The following is a 1,506-nucleotide window of genomic DNA, read 5'->3' on the forward strand; positions in this document are numbered from 1 at the left end:
GATCAGAAACTTGCCAGATGCTACATATTTGGTGACAATATGGTGATCCTGGGATTTGAAGGGAGTCTGGTTTCAGAGTCTCATCTCTTAGCAACCAAACCCTACTGCCTCTTGAAACACTTTTTTTTTTTTTTTTTTTTTTAATAAAAGGGAGGTGGGACCAAGCATAGAGGTAAATCCACGTCACACAGGTCAGTGAAAAAGCAGTTCAACACTCTTTCCTGACCTTCTTTTGCTACTGAGAGGAAATGCTTAGATTTCCCACCAGGTCGTATGGCAAAAGCCAGAGAGTCCTGCCCAGACCTAGAAGCCACACACCATCACTACACAGTGGTAACACTACAGTACAGGCCACGTTATCTGGGTGGGATGAAGAAGATAAATCAGACAGCAAATTCTTAGATGATTCCTTTTTTTTAAGGTCATTGACATTTAAAACATTATTTATTGTATTTGGGGGTGTGCTGTGTGTGCTGCGTCTTTTGCTGTGCCTTTGCACAGGCTCTGCACACACTGTGCACACACTTTTCTCTAGTTGCGGCAAGCAGGCCTACTCTCTAGGTGCGTGTGGGCTTCTCATTGCGGCGGCTTCTCTTGTTGAGGAGCACAGGCTCTAGGGCGCATGGGATTCAGAAGTTGGAGCTGAGTAGCTGCAGTCGCCCGGCCTTCGCTGCCCCTGCGGCATGTGGGATCTTAGCTCATGGACCAGGGACTGAACCTGTGTTCCCTGCGTTGCGAGGCAGATTCTTAACCAGTGGACCACCAGGGAAGTCCCTGAGAAGATTCTTCTGAGGCCTCAAGTCTCCAAGAAATTCTCCAGAAGCCAACACAAAACAGAATAATTAGTTCTATGAGTGAAGAGGGCTTTTCATTAGAGTCTAGCTAATACTCCCATGAATTCTGATTGTTGATAAATTATTATTTGCATTTGAGCAGGCCCATTTGAATGGGGAAATTCCCAAATGAGTCATCATCTCACATAATTGAAATAAAAAATTACTCCCAATTCTCTTGTGTTACACAAGATCAATGTTAAGAGTAGATAGAAATCAGGCATATTGTTTGCCTCCAGACCTGTTGACAGCCTCCAGCACCTCTCTGGGGTTGGTCAAAGGCTATGGTTCAGAGCTGGGTTTGTGAGTGATCGCTGATGCCGCCTCCTGAGGTCCTCTGCAGCCCTGCCTCCATGTTCTGCATTCAGGCAGAGCATGGCTCGAAGGGTTGGGGAAACTGACAAGCTGAATGAGTGGTAGCAAGCTTTGCTTAACTGAGAAAGCAAAAGCTTTAGGAGAAAAGCCCGCTGAACATTTTTCAAGTGGGTAATGTATTTTTGAATAATAGAGGATGTTTTCAGTCCTATCACGTTTCTGAATTCTACAATTTTGTTTCCTTCTAGCAAGTTCTTGTGGGCAGCTCACCGTCCCCATGAAAGAGTGGACACCTCAAGGCATAAAACCATTTTTGCATTTCCAGAGCAATTTCTTCTACACAAAGAGGTTCCATGTC

This window comes from Bos taurus, chromosome 23, assembly GCF_002263795.3.
Source record: "Bos taurus isolate L1 Dominette 01449 registration number 42190680 breed Hereford chromosome 23, ARS-UCD2.0, whole genome shotgun sequence".
Taxonomy (NCBI): domain Eukaryota; kingdom Metazoa; phylum Chordata; class Mammalia; order Artiodactyla; family Bovidae; genus Bos; species Bos taurus.